Source organism: Cebus imitator, unplaced genomic scaffold, assembly GCF_001604975.1.
Source record: "Cebus imitator isolate Cc_AM_T3 unplaced genomic scaffold, Cebus_imitator-1.0 Scaffold19, whole genome shotgun sequence".
Lineage (NCBI taxonomy): Eukaryota > Metazoa > Chordata > Mammalia > Primates > Cebidae > Cebus > Cebus imitator.
Window position 1 is genome coordinate 1557121 of NW_016107334.1, and position 17850 is coordinate 1574970.

The 17850-nt window shown below is 43.0% G+C and overlaps 1 long non-coding RNA gene across 2 annotated transcripts in view; it reads left to right on the forward strand.

The window, feature by feature from the left end:
• The window catches only part of LOC108295582, a 41275-nt gene extending 25055 nt beyond the window's left edge, over positions 1 to 16220 (forward strand). For both annotated transcript variants that reach the window (XR_005198289.1, XR_005198290.1), the window contains exons 4-7: positions 1405 to 1559; positions 8984 to 9106; positions 9258 to 9378; positions 14941 to 16220. This is a non-coding gene — a long non-coding RNA (uncharacterized LOC108295582). The remainder of the gene's footprint in view (positions 1 to 1404; positions 1560 to 8983; positions 9107 to 9257; positions 9379 to 14940) is intronic.
• The last annotated feature ends 1630 nt before the right edge of the window (positions 16221 to 17850 follow it).

Sequence of the window (17850 nt, forward strand, 5' to 3'; positions counted from 1 at the left end):
AGAGACGGGGTTTCACCATGTTGACCAGGATGGTCTCGATCTCTTGACCTCGTGATCCACCCGCCTCAGCCTCCCAAAGTGCTGGGATTACAGGCTTGAGCCACCGCGCCCGGCCGAGAATGTATTTTATCCCATGCTATCCTTTCTTCTGTGATAACGCCAATGTCTCTCCTCCGTCAGGGATATTCCTTGATTCCTGGATGCTTGCTGTCTCTTAGAGCAGAAAAAACTGGAAGACCAGGGTGTCCAGGAGTTTTGGCTGTTGTTGCTTGTCCTAACACACGGTGGCGCTGCGGAAACAGGCAATCTTGCCACTGAGTACCATCCTCCTGGTCCAATGCCCAGGGATTTTAGGGAACCAGGCAGGCACCTCCGTGGAATATAGAGATCCACAGCAGCTGCTATAGCCCACCTCAGCCTTGTGGAGAGATCACTTTTATTTAAGTAAAGCTTGTGATGACTATCGTGTGTGCAGGAGGGATCCTCACCCTGGTGTACCCTGCCTGTATCTGAGGCTCAGTCCTGCTCCCCTGTTTAATTACTCTGAACTTGGAATTCACACATCCACGAGCTCCGTGATAAGTGATTTCTTTCCAGGCAGACAGCTACTGCCATACTCAAGTAATCAGCATTCTTCTCCCTGGCAGTATTCACTTGCAAGTTCCTGCCACAAAGATGCCCTCGTAGGGAACCAGCTCTGAATGAAGAAGCTTGGAGAACTCACACCTATCTGGGCACATCTATGCCCAGATGAGTTCCTTGGACCTGGGTGTTTCTGCCCATACTCATGAGACCTGGGCAGGAATGAGAAAGCTGTCAGTGAAGGGATGTGGGAGTTAACATCACTCGTCCCCTTTGGCCTCTTAAGCCAAATCTCAGGACTTTACATGCATTGGGGGTGTTTGCCTTGGGAAGGAGGGGCATGAAGAGATACCCAAGATAAATACTTTAATCAGGAAAACAAATTAGCATATAAATCCCATTTTCCTATTTTTTTATTTTGTACTTCTCTATTTTCTGAATTTAATGTACTTTTACAAAGTGTATGGATTAGTTTTTCATATAGTAAAAAACGATAAAGATTTAAAAAACCACCCTATTCTGCTGGCAAGGTTGGTTGGAAATAGAGGCTTCAACTGAAAGAAAAAAGTAGGGGGATAATGTGGTGTCTTTGTAAGGATTCCCTTTGGAAAAACTGAAAAATCATAAAAATTTTTTCTAGTGATATGATCCAGAATCAATTTTTAAAATTTTAAATTTAATTTATTTTTTAAATTTAATTTTTCCTTCCTGCCCTCCCTCCTTCTCTGCTTTCCTCCTTTCCTCCTTCCCACCTTCCTGCCTTTCTTCTCCCCTCCCCTCCCCGCTCTTCTCTCCCCCCTTCCCTCCCCTTTCTTTCCACAGACTCACTCTGTCACCGAGGCTAAGTGAAGTGCAGTGGCGCAATCTTGGCTGACTACAAGCTCCACCTCCTATGTTGAAGCAGTTCTCCTTCCTCAGCGTCCGGAGTAGCTGGGACAAAATTATCTTTTAAATGAGCACAAAGTAAAATTGATAAGGTAATATAAAAGCATACTATGAAGTGGCCTTTGCTTCTGAATTAAAGTGATTTCTAAAGAGATCAAAACAAATCCAAGGGACAGGCACGGTGGCTCATGCCTGTAATCCCAACACTTTGAGAGGCCGAGGCAGGAGGATTGCTTGAGCCCAGAAGTTTGAGGCCAGCCTGGGCAACACAGAGGGACCCCGTGTCTACCAAAAAAAAAAAAAAAAAAAACAAAAAAACACCTAGCTGGGCATGGTAGTGTATGCCTGTAATCTCAGCTACTCAGGAGGCTGAGGCAGGAGGATTACTTGAAGACTGGGATGTCAAGGCTGCAGTGAGCTGAGATTGTGCCACTACACTCCAACCCAAGTAACAGCAAGACCCTGTCTCAAAACAAAACAAAACAAAACAAAAACACCAGTATCAAGGTCTAACAGTAACTGTACACTATACTAAGGACAACAGGCAAGAGCAGATGGTGTTTCGGTCTACTTGTGGCCAAGAAAGATTTCTGTTCCTTCTTTTCACATGGGCTTCCTTTTTCCGTTTTTACTTTTGATCAAGTGGTTTATATTTGATTATGCCTCCCCAGTGTAGAGTGTCTGAGCAACATTGATTTATTCAGTTGGGGCATGAGGGAAATTGACATTTAGTGAATACCATCTGGTACTCAGTACTGGGCCAGTGACTTTTCTGCCTTCATGGCTCAGAAGCCTATGTCCAAGAGGGGTTAAGGAGAAATTCAAAGCTGCTGGCTTTTTAGCAACAGAAATATGTCACAGACATTATCAGCTGAAACTCGTGAGGGTTGCTGTGAGATTTCCTCACAATATCACGCCAAGCTTATTTTATATTTATTTTATTCTGTTTCTGTCTGATAAGCCTGGCTAGCTGTTTCCTTCCTTGAGCAGCACTATAAGACGTAGCATATTAGAAATGTGTGTGTGTATATTTGTGTGGGTGTGTACTCACCTAGAACAATGGTTCTTCAATGGGGGTGATTTTGTCTCTTCCCCAGTAGTGGGGGACATTTGACAGTGTCCAGAGACATCTTTGATAGGCATGCCTGGGGAGGAAGGGAAAGTTACAACTCGCATCTAGAAGGTGGAGACCAGGGCTGCTGATAAATATTCTATAATGCACAGGATGCCCCCGCCCTAATGAAGAATTATCCAGCCTAAAGGTCAACAGTGCCTAGAAGCAGGCACAAGGACATCAGTGAAACGTTTGTGGTAGCTTACAACCTAACAGTGAGGTAGGAGGCAGAAAAATTACAACAGACGTGAATTTAAAAAATTAAATTAAAAAAAGGATGTCAGTGTGGCACCATTTGGCATGGAGAGAAAGAAGTCCATGCATGTCAATAACCCCTGAGGCTATTGCTATAGCAGGGCACTGAGTACTCATGGCTGTCCAAATAATGTTAATATATTCAGATTCATAAAATAGATGGGAGATTTTCATTACCTCCAGCTCTATAGCGCTGAGTCTGGCAGACACTGACATCCGTGATAAACAGATGCCTTCTGACTTCTGCCTGGAGCTAAGGTACTGCTATCCAGTGTATTAGAGGCAGAATTGATATGGGAAAGTACATGCATTTTGGAGTCCCAGACACCTGGGTCCAGTCCCAGCTCTGCCACTGTGTGACTTTGGGCAAGTTTCAAACCTTCTGACTCTCTCTAGGGGATTATATTATCTACCATGCTAAGTGCTATGAAGACTAAATGAAAATATTTGTTAAATGTCTGACGCATATAAGGCACTTAATAAATAATGACTCTTATTACTATAGTAAGTGATTAATAAATAATTTATAAAAATAAAAACAAGTATAATAAAACTATAAACAACTTTATATAATAAAAATTTAAATAATTTTATATAACAAAAATATAAACAACTTTAAAAATTAAACAATTTTATATTCATAATAAAGATATGAGCTATGTTATATTTATATGTGTAATAACTAGCAAATGATTAATAAATAATAGTTGTGATTGATAATGTGGCATCCTGAGGTCTAGCCATTCTTATACCTTGCCACTTGGCAGATAAAAGGTAATTGGCACAATCCCAGTGGCCTGACTGGGGTGGCAAGTTTCCCACCCATTCACAGACAGTTGCAGTGAGTTTCTGGCCCAGAATAGAAGGGGGAGCGTGCCTCTCATCAAGACAGCCTCAGTGATTGAAAGGGGAGAAAGAAGACAAGCCTGAGAGTAAATGAATCTGAAGCTGAACAACGGACTACCTGACTCCATTGTTGAACTCCTTTCACCCAGCGGCCGCTTCAATGCTGCAGAAAGACTCTTGCCTCTTCTCACTCCTGCTGGCTGAGAAAGCACAGGAGCCCCACAGGACCTGCATATTGAACTAAATTACTTTCAGCAGAAGAAACTCCATCAGTGAAGCACTCATGCATCCCAGACATATTTTAAGGGCACCGGTGATGATCTCTCCTTTAACTCCTGGGCCTCTTACTGCTTCAGCTGCAGACAGACCTGGGTTGTGGCTTTGTTGCTTCCTCACTGGGTGGCCCTGTGATCTGGATTAAATGACTTGTGGCTTGTTGAGAAGCAAGTTACTTGATCTCTGCAAGCCTCAGTTTTCTCAGCTGTACATTAGGCATAGAATATTTTTCAGGGTTATTGCTTTATACATGTCATTAAATAAAAGCATATTATTAAATAAAAATTAAATGCATCTGTTCAATTAATATTAAATATATTACTGGAAAGCAATAATGTCTCTGAGGCACTTAGCTGAGGGCTAGCATATCGTAAGAGCTCCATGAATGTTAAATGGTCTTTTTATTATTAAATATTATCATTACCCTTGGCATGGCTATAGATGAAGATATTGAATATCTCCCTAATAATGTTGGTCTGAAGTGGCAGTGCTCTTTAGGCTAGTTCCTGTATTGAACTTACAGTGTTTTACATTAACTCCTGGAAGCTGAACAAGTAGGCTGGGCATGGTGGCTCACACTTGTAATTCTAGCATTTTGGGAGGCTGAGGTGTGTGGGTCACTTGAGGTCAAAGTTTGAGATCAGCCTGGCCAACATGGCAAAACCTTGTCTCTACTAAAAACACAAAAATTATCCAGGCATGGTGGTGCATTCCTGTCATAACAGCTACTCAGGAGGCTGTGGCAGGAGAATCACTGGAACCCAGAGGTGGAGGTTGCAGTGAGCCAATATGGTGCCACTGCACTCCANGGGCGAGGTTCCATGGTCCTGGGGAAAGGGACCAGGGAAGTTGTGCCAATTTCCTGGGGCGTGAGATTTTTATGGCTAGGAGGAACGAGCAATAGCTGGGTGCTCTGATTGACTCCAGGGGAGTGGGATTGAGATGGGGCGGTCTATTGGTTGGTGGGTTGTTGGGTGGGTTTTCCAGTGGGAGAGCTGGCCAGGAGCCTTGCATCAGCTGGAGCCTTCCAGGGGAGCCATGCGGCAGAGCCTGGTGCCGGGTGCAGAGGTGGGTGTGCCCAACCTCCCGACGAGGCAACCGGCCTTACACCTGGTGTCTTGATCTCTAAGTAGGGCTCTGAGCTGGTGCAGATTTTGTGAAAGTCAATCTCTCCTGTGGGTCGGTAACTTTGGAAATCTAGAGAACAGGTCAGCACCTGTGACAAGCAAACAGAAAACACATGAAGGGGACTTTATGTGACTTTTCCTCCCTGATCATTTTGAGATGGAGTCTTACCAGGCTGGAGTGTTGTGGCACAATCTTGGCCTACTGCAATCTCCGCCTCCCAGGTTCAAGCAATTCTCCTGCCTCAGCCTCTGAGTTGCTGGAATACAGGCGCGCACTGCCATCCCCTAATTTTTGTATTTTTTAAAGTAGAGACGGGATTTCACCATATTGGCCAGGCTGGCCTGCAACTCCTGACCTTGTGATCCTCCCACCTTGACCTCCCAAAATGCTGGGATTACAGGTGTGAGCCACCGCACCTGGTCCCCTGATCATTTAACTGCAATGTGCAGAGGGAAGTTGTGAGTCTGGAGCTGACAAGGGCTTCTTCAAATGGACAAGTTTCAATCTGATTCTCAGTGTTACGACACTTGCCAAAGGTTTCATTGCTTGATTGATGAGGGTTTTGCAAGGATTTCTTTTTTTTAATGTTCAAAATTTTAGCTTGCTTATAACCTGGGGGCTCCAAGCACAGGTTTCACTCTCTTCTAGGAAATTGGACGTTTTTCAAGAAAATTAATTTGCTTCTGAAAGCTCATCTGGATGCACATAGTCTCTTTTGCTTGTTTTCTTTTCTGTTCCCTAAGCGGTTGCAAGGGGGCTTGCACTAAGGTACCCTCCCAACCTGTAAATTAGGAAATGAGGTGAATGAGGTTGTAGTCAGAAAATTGAATAGGAAAGTCCACGCTAGGTGGGATTAGCTATCTGTGGAATAAGTCATAAGATTATTTGTGTGTAAATATTTGAGCAAAGAGAGGACACCCCAAACTCCATTCAAATGGACAGTAAAGAATTTATCAAAACAAGTAAATGAAGCATTATATCCAAGGCATCTTGGACATTGCTGGTACATCAGGGATATTGAGTAAGAGGTTGTTACCAATAACACCATCTTCATTACTAAGGTTATTAGGGTACAGTTTCAAGGACATGGGACCACTAGATGTGACTGCAATTTTGAAAAAGGACCGTCAGCATTTGTGGGAGCACGTACCATACAGTAGGCACTGGAGTAAATGCTGTTGTATGTGTATTAACTCAATGACACTGTGAGGTACTATTCTTATGGTTATTTTCCAGAATAGGAAAGTCAGGCACAGAAATGAAGTCACAGAATGAACACTGGGGAGATGTCAACACACCAGATCTCTCCCCAGAACTTGTGGCCTGACTCACTGACTACATCAGCCTCCTCCCAAGGCATAAATCCAGTCAACTGTGGTTCATTGTATTAAGAAAGATTATGAAGACAAGAGAAATGATGAATTTAGAGAGGAGGGCAGAGGAAAGAGATTCAGACTGCCAAAAGTGTGGAGGCACTGCTAGAAGCTGCTTTCTGCAATCAAAGGACTGTGTTGGTTAGTTAGTCTCAGCTAACATTCAGTTATAACTTTAATTAATTAATTAATTATGGAGTCTGGCTCTGTTGCCCAGACTGGAGTGCAGTGTTGCATTCTTGACAGACACCCTCTGTCTCCCAGGTTCAAGTAATTCCCCTGCCTCAGCCTCACAAGTAGCTGGGACTACAGGCACATGCCACCATGCCTGGCTAATTCTTTGTATTTTAGTAAGGATGGGGTTTCCTTGTGTTGCCCAGGCTGGAATTGAACTCCTGGCCGCAAATAATCTTCCCATCTCAGACCCCTGTGTAGCTGGGGCTACCATGGCTGAAGTTTTTTTTTTAATTCAAACAGTATCATTTGTGTTACCATTACTGTAGGGAAAGTGAACATTATACATTAGGGGTAACTGCTTCTGAAATGAAAAATACATCATTTTTATCCTTTTATAGTTTTACATTGGTGAAAAGAATGTGTCTTTGTATAACCCAGTGTTATTTCAAATGTTCTGGCTTCCTGCCTTTTTCTTGTTATATGTTACTGTCTGTGTTAGAAGATAATAAACAGTATGTGTCCTCCCCAGCTTGAATCTCACTGTGGGAAGCTCCTGGCTTTGTTTCATGTTCAAAAACATTTTTGAGGAGGTTTATGCATATTAAAAGATGGACTTACCTCAACTGGAACAACTTTTCATTTTTTGCTGCCTGAGCAGATAAAGATGAAAGAGCAGGAAAATCAGTGTTGTAGGTCATAATAATTCCAAATGATGGTTTGCTTTGGGGCTTAGGCCTGGGTCATTTATTTTCCCTTTTACTGTCAGCTTGCTAAGGGATCTCATCCTGTCTGCTGGTTTTGAATGCCATTAACTTGCTGATGGTTCTCAGATTTGTTTCAGCAGCCCAGACTTCCCCCAGGAGGTCAGTCTTGTCCACTCAACTGTGTACTTGACATCTCCACTTGGCTGTCTCAGAGGTGATCCAAATGTCGTACATCAAAACCACACTCCTGATTATAGCCCCAACCTTCATCAAGCCTGCTCTTTTCCAGCTCATTAACTAGTCTTGAAGAATTGCCTTTGTCTCTAGTTCTTGGGAGGGAATCACTGAATCATTGGGATTTTCCAAGTGATAGGAGTGTTCTTGTCGTTCATGGTGGGCCCCTCAGATCACCTCTGAGTTTCTGCTAATGAGATGACTCAGGACAGAGGCCTACCATGAAATAACGACCAACTGTGTGATTACAGGATTGGGGCTTTGAGCTGGGTGATATCAACCTGAACTATGGAGAAGGGAAGGGGACTGGAAGTTGAGTTCAATTTTCTGGGCCATGATTCAGTCACTCATGCCTACACAATGAAATTCCAGTAAAAACTCTCTAGTGAGCTTCCCTGATTAGTGATACACAGTGATGTGCCAGGAGGGTGGTAGGTTAATCTACTGGACAGCCCAGGTTGAGAACCAGGCCAGACACAACCAGCTCTTACTGCCTGTAGGCCTTTGTCTTTCCCACCTGCTCACTTGGAATGCTATTCCCAGCTCCTGAGATCGCCAGGCCTCAGATCAGGTACCCCTTCCTCAGAGTAGTCTGCTCTGATGCTCCTATCTAAAACGACCCCTTCTGTCCCCCTCTTTCTCATTACTGTGCTCACTTTGTAAGACTTATTTCAGTGTGCAAGTATCTTGTTTATTTAGGTTTACTTGTGTCTGCTTCCCCCAGTAGAATGTGAGTGCTGTGAGGGTAGGGGCCTTGTGTCAGTGCCTATCCCTATGTGAGGCATATCTAGATCCAGTAAGTACTTCCAAAGTGTGTTTTTTGTTTTCTTTTGAGACGGAGTCTTGCTCTGTTGCAGGCTGGAGTGCAGTGGTGTGATCTCGGCTCACTGCAACCTCTGCCTCCCAGGTTCAAACAATTCTCCTGCCTTAGCCTCCCAAATAGCTGGGACTACAGGCATGCAAGATAGGGTTTCACCATGTTGGCCAGGTTGGTCTTGATCTCTTGACCTCGTGATCCACCTGCCTCGGCTTCCCAAAGTGCTGGGATTACAGGCATGAGCCACCACGTCCAGCTCTAAAATTTCTCTTAAATAATTGAATAAATGAATAACTGAAACTACTGGCTGATAGGTGACATCATACGTGGAAAAATGATAATTTAATGAATTTTTGTATGTAATTATCTAAATCTCTCTCTCTCTCTCTCTGTGTGTGTGTGTGTGTGTGTGTGTGTGTGTGTGTGTATAATATACCTACTAGATTGATGCAAAATTAATTTCATTTTTTGCCATTACTTTTAATGGCAAGAACTGCAGTTACTTTTGTGCCACTATAATACATACAAGCATACATGAATACATAAATACATATACAAAATATGTGTGTATTATATATCCATTTTTTTCTAGAGTGGACAGTACTTTTAAAAATACTTGCCTGATGGTATAAAAATGTGAAGTACATGAACTCTGTGAGCCTTAAATACCAGAAGAACACTGTGGTTTTGGCCAACAAATTGGAGATTGCTCAAGGTGGGTCCTGGGAGCAAAGGCTTCATGGAACGTTCTCCTTTGTCTAACCGATTCCTGGTTGTCTCTTGGGCTCCATGGGGGAGGTCACTCTCCTCTGTTCTGTGATGTGGCAGCCACTGCTCAGGACTTGATGTGCTTGTTGATTTGTCAGTCTCTTTCAGAGGACAGTGCTCTCGGGGACTCTGTCACGTCTCTACTTTCTCCTGGCACCTAGTACAATGCCTGGCATGTAGCTGGAACTCACTCTGTGCACAGAATGCCCTGGAGCACAGGTCAGTATCAGGGGTGGTTTCAGAGACAGTCAGTCTGGCTTAGACCCCAGCTGCCACAGTAACTGTCTTGTCACCCTGGACAGAGCCTCGGTGACTACTTTAGTAAAATAGGAAAAATAGTATCTGCTTCCAAGAGTCCTGGTAAAGGACAAATAAAGACTGTACTGGGAAATGCTTTTTTATTTTTTATTTTTTTTGGAGACACAGTCTTGCACTGTGGCCCAGGCTGGAGTGCAATGTCACGATCTTGGCTCACAGAAACCTCTGCCTCCTGGGTTCACATGATTTTTCTACCTCAGCCTCCTGAGTAGCTGGGATTACAGGCATGCACCACCACACCTGGTGATTTTTTAAAAATTTTTTAAATCTATTTTTCATTTTTAGTAGAGACGAGGTTTCACTATGTTGGCCAGACTGATCTCGAACTCATGACCTTGTGATCTGCCTGCCTCAGCCTCGCAAAGTGCTGGGATTATAGGCATGAGCCACCATGCCCGGCCAGAAATACTTTTAAAGGCTATGTTAATTAAATTTTATTTTAATTTTATTGGCTTTCCTAATATTTCTTCAAAGCAGGGACTAGGCCTTCCAATTTAGCCCATGAGGACTTGTCAGGGCACACTGCAGTGCCTATTCTCTGCTAGCCCCTCTATGGCCCTTTCACTCAGTAGCATTTTCCCAGTGTAAGGTTTATTGCCGAGTTTAAAATGAGGAAACTGAGGCCAATATAAGAAAATGAAAATCCAATTTATTCAGCTCCTGGGCGAGGTTCCATGGTCCTGGGGAAAGGGACCAGGGAAGTTGTGCCAATTTCCTGGGGCGTGAGATTTTTATGGCTAGGAGGAACGAGCAATAGCTGGGTGCTCTGATTGACTCCAGGGGAGTGGGATTGAGATGGGGCGGTCTATTGGTTGGTGGGTTGTTGGGTGGGTTTTCCAGTGGGAGAGCTGGCCAGGAGCCTTGCATCAGCTGGAGCCTTCCAGGGGAGCCATGCGGCAGAGCCTGGTGCCGGGTGCAGAGGTGGGTGTGCCCAACCTCCCGACGAGGCAACCGGCCTTACACCTGGTGTCTTGATCTCTAAGTAGGGCTCTGAGCTGGTGCAGATTTTGTGAAAGTCAATCTCTCCTGTGGGTCGGTAACTTTGGAAATCTAGAGAACAGGTCAGCACCTGTGACAAGCAAACAGAAAACACATGAAGGGGACTTTATGTGACTTTTCCTCCCTGATCATTTTGAGATGGAGTCTTACCAGGCTGGAGTGTTGTGGCACAATCTTGGCCTACTGCAATCTCCGCCTCCCAGGTTCAAGCAATTCTCCTGCCTCAGCCTCTGAGTTGCTGGAATACAGGCGCGCACTGCCATCCCCTAATTTTTGTATTTTTTAAAGTAGAGACGGGATTTCACCATATTGGCCAGGCTGGCCTGCAACTCCTGACCTTGTGATCCTCCCACCTTGACCTCCCAAAATGCTGGGATTACAGGTGTGAGCCACCGCACCTGGTCCCCTGATCATTTAACTGCAATGTGCAGAGGGAAGTTGTGAGTCTGGAGCTGACAAGGGCTTCTTCAAATGGACAAGTTTCAATCTGATTCTCAGTGTTACGACACTTGCCAAAGGTTTCATTGCTTGATTGATGAGGGTTTTGCAAGGATTTCTTTTTTTTAATGTTCAAAATTTTAGCTTGCTTATAACCTGGGGGCTCCAAGCACAGGTTTCACTCTCTTCTAGGAAATTGGACGTTTTTCAAGAAAATTAATTTGCTTCTGAAAGCTCATCTGGATGCACATAGTCTCTTTTGCTTGTTTTCTTTTCTGTTCCCTAAGCGGTTGCAAGGGGGCTTGCACTAAGGTACCCTCCCAACCTGTAAATTAGGAAATGAGGTGAATGAGGTTGTAGTCAGAAAATTGAATAGGAAAGTCCACGCTAGGTGGGATTAGCTATCTGTGGAATAAGTCATAAGATTATTTGTGTGTAAATATTTGAGCAAAGAGAGGACACCCCAAACTCCATTCAAATGGACAGTAAAGAATTTATCAAAACAAGTAAATGAAGCATTATATCCAAGGCATCTTGGACATTGCTGGTACATCAGGGATATTGAGTAAGAGGTTGTTACCAATAACACCATCTTCATTACTAAGGTTATTAGGGTACAGTTTCAAGGACATGGGACCACTAGATGTGACTGCAATTTTGAAAAAGGACCGTCAGCATTTGTGGGAGCACGTACCATACAGTAGGCACTGGAGTAAATGCTGTTGTATGTGTATTAACTCAATGACACTGTGAGGTACTATTCTTATGGTTATTTTCCAGAATAGGAAAGTCAGGCACAGAAATGAAGTCACAGAATGAACACTGGGGAGATGTCAACACACCAGATCTCTCCCCAGAACTTGTGGCCTGACTCACTGACTACATCAGCCTCCTCCCAAGGCATAAATCCAGTCAACTGTGGTTCATTGTATTAAGAAAGATTATGAAGACAAGAGAAATGATGAATTTAGAGAGGAGGGCAGAGGAAAGAGATTCAGACTGCCAAAAGTGTGGAGGCACTGCTAGAAGCTGCTTTCTGCAATCAAAGGACTGTGTTGGTTAGTTAGTCTCAGCTAACATTCAGTTATAACTTTAATTAATTAATTAATTATGGAGTCTGGCTCTGTTGCCCAGACTGGAGTGCAGTGTTGCATTCTTGACAGACACCCTCTGTCTCCCAGGTTCAAGTAATTCCCCTGCCTCAGCCTCACAAGTAGCTGGGACTACAGGCACATGCCACCATGCCTGGCTAATTCTTTGTATTTTAGTAAGGATGGGGTTTCCTTGTGTTGCCCAGGCTGGCTGGGAACTCTTGAGCTCAGGCAATCCACCCGCCTTGGCTTCCCAAAGTACTGGGATTACAAGCGTGAGCCATAGGCCTATTTTATTTTATTTTATTGAGACAGAGTCTTACTCTGTTGCCCAGGTTGGGGTGCAGTGGCATGATCTTGGCTCACTGCAATCTCCATCTCCTGGGTTCAATTCTCATGCCTCAGCCTCCGAGTAGCTAGGGCTACAGGCACCTGATACCACGCCTGGCTAATTTTTGTATTTTGTGAGAGATGAGGTTTCACCATGTTGACCAGGCTAGTCTCAAACTTCTGACCTCAAGTGATCTGCCGGCCTTGGCCTCCGAAAGTGCTGGGTGGGATTACAGGCGTAAGCCACTGGGCCCGGCTGAGTTGTAACTAATATTGTTTAAATGAATATTTCTATATCATTTGCATATGCTTTTTGTTAATCTATAGTTACTGTATTATTTTGTTGATACAAGTCATATGAATGCATCAATGGCTCAGAGTTTTCTGTGTGGCTGTGTGATATAATACATTCAGAGAGGTGGTATTATATCTTAAATATAAGGTATAAACTTATATTTACACATTTAAGAAAAACAGTAAAATGGCCAGGCACTGTGGCTCACACCTGTAATCCCAGCACTTTGGGAGGCCGAGGCGCATAGATTACTTGAGCCAGGAGTTTGAGACCGGCCTGGCCAGCATGGCAAAATACCGTCTCCACTGAAAATACAAAAATTAGCCGGCATGGTGGTATGTTCCTGTAATCCCAGCTACTTGGGAGGCTGAGACATGAGAATTACTTGAACCTGGAGGTGGAGGTTGCCCTGAGCTGAGAGCATGCCACTGTACTCCAGCCTAGGCAACAGAGCGAGACTCTGTCCCCTAAAAACCCCAAAGAACAAAACAGAAACAAAAATCAGTAAAATGAGTAGTTGATAACGAACACATGGGAGAACTAGAACACTACCAGAACTTTACAGGTGCTCACTCCCACCTTCCCTGGTGGTGCCCCTCTTCCTTACCTCCTTCCCTCATCATGTTCCTAACTTTTCTACCTTTAATTCCTTTTCCGTTCATTCTAGCTTTACCACCTGCATATGTATCACTAAATGATTTATTGTTTACTTTTACCTATTTTTTTACTTTCCATAAATGAAATCACAAATATTTTCCTGTGACTTGCTGCTTTTGTTCAATATGTTTTTGAGATTTCATCCATGTTGCTGTACTTAGCTCTGATTCATTTATTTTCACTGCTGAACATGTTCATACAACAGAATGAGCTTATGACTAGACTACCACAAATTAATGTGTTCTATTGACAGTGGCCATTCTTATTGGCTTGTTTCCAGTTGGTTTACTTTTATAGATCATGCTGCTTGAACATTGTTGTTCATGTTTGATTATACATGCATACATGAAAAAGTTTGTCGTCTTTTTTCTCCGAGACAGAGGCTTGCTCTATCACCCAGGTTGGCGTGCAGTGGTATGATCACAGCTCACCGCAGCCTTGACCTCTTGGACTCAAATGAGCCTCTTGCCTCAGCCTCCCTAGTAGCTGGGACTACAGCTGTGTGCCACCACACCTGGCTATTTTTTTTTTCTTCTAAAAATGGATTTAATATGGCCAGATTAGTTGGCTCTTTCTGCGAAGACCATCTCGAGTCACTCCCCAGTAGTCACAGAGTTCCTCCTAATTCCTTAAATGTCCCCTAAATATTGAGGCTCATGCAGAGCTGCACGTGTGCTTCATCAGGATTATAGCAGCAACAATTCCTCCTATTTGTACGATGCTTAATATTTTTCAAAGCACTGTTGATAAATGTCATCCCCTCCCAAACTGGGTTTGGTGATAGGAAACTGAGAAGAGTCTCATTTTCCTCATTAAAATAAAGTAAAAAAATGTTAATATCAGAGGAAATGGAGCTGCCAGTCCCTCGGTTCCACATTCATTAGTAGAAGCCTGCTAAAAGTTGCTGATGTTCCAGTTGTGCCGAGCAGTCATGATTAGTCCCATCAGTCTTCTGGCCTCTCCTCGGTGTCTCCAGAGAGTCCCACTGCTCTTCTCTTTAGCTCTCCCTCACTGATGCAGGGGTCCTCTGTCTGGGGCAGGTGATGAGAAGCATCATGCTGTCTGCCTCTCCTCAAGCAGCCCCTGCCACACCTGGCTAATTTTAAAGACTTTTTTTTTTTTTGGTAGAGATGGGGGTCTCCCTATGTTGCCCAGCCTGCTCTCAAACTCCTAGACTCTTGAGTGTCAAATCACAAAATGCTTTCTCACAAAGAATAATTGGCACTTAACTATACACCTCCTTATCTTGATTTGGCATTGAAAGAAATGCTGCGAATTGTGACTAAGAACGAACCTTGGCTTCTGTGTGCACATGTTTTCAGCATGCAACAGGCAGTTAGGGCAACACCCTGCTTCTCCCCAGTGGGAGGCACTATTTTGGGTGGGAGTGGTCCACTCTTGTCTTTAAATAAGGAATGAAATTAAAATAAATGTTTTGCATAATGCTGTTTTTAACCTTAATTCATAAGTCTTAGTGTCTTGAATGGTATAATTTAGGGGTCTAAGCTCTCACGTTAGGGACAAAATCCTAAATGCTCAACACTCAGGAGATGATATCAGGATTTCTTTAGTAGGCAAAATGATGGTGCAAAGAGTTTGATTTCTGGGAATTTGATAGATTACCAATAACTATTTTTTTTTCACTTGCTACAGAAGGAAATTAAGAAAACCAAGATGTAGTGCTGTCAGCTGTGGCGAATCCATTCGGGTCTGCAGCAACCTCAATTCTAGCCCCTCAGAAGAAAGAATTTGACTGAAGGCAGGGGAGACTGAGGCAAGTTTTAGAGCAAGAGTGAAAGTTTATTAAAAACCTTTAGCACAGGAGCATAAGGAAGTAAAGGACACTTGGAAGAGGGCCAAGCAGGTGCCTTGAGAGATAAGTGTGCTGTGTGCCCTTTGACTTGGGGTCTTATACACTGGGAAGCTTCCAGGGTGCTGCATCCCTTCCCGTGCCCCCATTCTTCCCTTGGGGTGGGCTGTCCACATGCACCCTGTGTTTCTGGAGTTGAACACATGCTCATTTGATGCATTCTTCTCTTACCAGTAGAACCTTCCCAGAAGGTCATATACCAGTGAAACGTAGTTGTTTTGCCTCTTAGTGCGCATGTGTGAGCCCACTTCCCCAGCTCGTGAGATCTTACTGGGAGACTGCTGCTCACCAGTTTCAGGTGTTTCTACCTATTGGGAGACTACATTTCCCTGGTCCCTGCTGCATCTGATTATTGTTTTGGAGAGACAGCTTAACTGCCAGACTCTCACCTGGCATTGATCAGGCAAGAGAATGAAGAAGAGAGGGTAAGAAAAACCTATAGATTTAAAAGACACGTAAGAGAGAAATCAATCAAATTCAGTGTAATCAAATTCAGCCTGGCATTCCTGATGCAGGGAGGTTGGGGGCTCTCCTGCCCTGCTTATGTCTGGTTTGCTACCTTCTGTAACAGTGCTGCATATTTAAATATCCACATCTGCATGCAAATACTGCAACAGAACATGAAACAATACTTTCTAGAGCCACAGTCAATGCAAGAGTGAAAAAGTGTATTCCAAGTCATCTGCAACAGAAACATTTGCCCCTTGTCTTTCAGATACAATTTCTGTCAATGTAGTGTCCGACAGAGTGGAGAAAGTTGTATTCAGTAAGAAACCACTTTATTTTCCATTTGATTTCCCAGATTTGTGTAAAAGAGACACCAAACATTCACTGCCATTCCCAATGACCTGATCTCTGAGATGAAATTTTCTAATTTAGTAAAAATATAGAGGAGGAAAATAAACTTTAACAGGAGGAAGGATAGACAGCCTAACCTATAGCTCAAGCTATGAAACACTAAGCCAGATACAACAACATTGGCAAAAGATTACAAAGGATATTTCTATGCCTGATAAAATGTCTATTAATGTTAATATTAAATATTTTTTATAATTTAAAAATATAATTTTAAATGTTTTATCACTTATTTTTATCTACCAATTCTATTTTTAAAATTTTATTTTTATTTATGATTGCATTTTATACACTTAAGGACTACAACATGATATTTTGATATACACAGTGAAATGATTTCTACAGGTAAGCACTTAAGATATCCATTATTTCACATCTCACAGTTACCTTTTGTGTGTGTGTGTGTGTGTGTGTGTGTGTGTGTGTGGTAAGAGCACTCAGAATCTACTCTTTTAGCAAATTTCCAGCATACAATACAATATTATTAACTATACAATATTATAGTCTTCAGCTGGGCATGGTGTCTCATGCCTGTAATTCCAGCACTTTGGGAGGTTAAGTTCAAGAGTTCAAGGCCAGCCTGGGTAACATGGCAAAACCTTGTCTTTACAAAAAAATGCAAAAATTAGCTAGGCGTGATGGTGCATGTCTGTAGTCGCAGCTACTCGGGTGGCTGCGGTGGGAGGATGGCTTGAGCCAGGGAGACAGAGTTTGCATTGAGCCAAGATTGTGCCACTGCACTGCAGCCTGGGGGACAGAGTGAGACCCTGTCTTCAAAAATTAAAACAAAACTATAATCCTCATGCTGTACTTTAGATAGACAGATTTATTCACCCCACCTAATGGCAACCTTGTACCCTTTGACCTATGTCTTCCACACCCCCCACTGCCTCCCACTTCTGATAACCACTTATTCTCTATCAAGTTTTACTCCCATTGATAAAATGTGATTACTCTTATGTTGATGATAATTTTAATCAACATACTTAAAAATTAATACTACTTTTATCTAATTTATCTAAAACCAGCAGACCACATTTGTGCTGAGCAAGCACTTAGCTCTCCACATATGGAAAAATTTGAGAAACATTTCCCCATCTAATCCTACACCAAGATAGGCACTGGGGAAAATGAGATGAATGAAACATGTTATTCCTGATAGTCAGGGTTTGGAGTTTAACTGGGAGATGAACATATGCATAGATTACCAGAATAATAAGGCAGCATAGAAATTGTAATTATACAAAGAAATTTGTATTTGCCTATGATTGTTCAACAAATTAAGTGGCAGAACTAAAGTCAGGGCAAGTTTTCTTGACTGCAGCACTCTATCAGTGAAATTTTACAGTTTTAGTGTTTAACATAAAGCATTTTAAGCATACTCAAAAAAGAAGAGAATAGTATGATGACCTACCATTTACTTTTACACAACATCATCAATTATTAAATCTGTGGTCATTCTTATTTCATCTGTGTGCCAACTACTTCTTCCCGCCCCACTCCGTGGATTATCTTAAAGCAAATCCAAAACTTAATATTCCATCAGATATTATCAGTGTGTGTTGGGAGGAGGTCTTGTGTGTGTGATGGAGTGTATGTTGTTTGCTGAGAGGCGATGGCAAGGAACACAGAGCCATCCCTAGGCAGGAAACCGCTAGAATAAGCAAGCAGTATGCATTGGTCATGCACTAGTTAAACCAGCTCCCAAAACACAGGGTATTTGACCTTGTCCCCATTGCTGACTTGCATAGAGCGTTTTTTAGCTTATTTCTGTTTTAGCAGTGAACAGGCACTATCTGCCTGTGTAGTCTATCTTTATTCCATGAAGAAACACTGAG